The sequence below is a fragment of the Callithrix jacchus genome, chromosome 8, assembly GCF_049354715.1.
Source record: "Callithrix jacchus isolate 240 chromosome 8, calJac240_pri, whole genome shotgun sequence".
NCBI classification, from domain to species: Eukaryota; Metazoa; Chordata; class Mammalia; order Primates; family Cebidae; genus Callithrix; species Callithrix jacchus.
Window position 1 is genome coordinate 21784359 of NC_133509.1, and position 224 is coordinate 21784582.

Genomic DNA, 224 nt, shown 5'->3' on the forward strand with positions numbered 1-224 from the left:
TGCGTCCAGAGAGGGCTGGGAGGTTGCTCCCAGGCCGGCTGGTGCGCGCTCAGGGGGAGACCCTCGGAGTATTCAAGGCAGCCAGGCAGGCAGGTGGGGGCAGGGCGTGGGCGCGGACACACCCCCCGCAGTGCCCCCGGCGCCCGGCAGGGGGCGCCGCCCCGCCGGCCCACGCCCCGCCGCGCGCCGGGCAGGCCCCCTCGCGCAGGCGCGCTGCTGCAGGC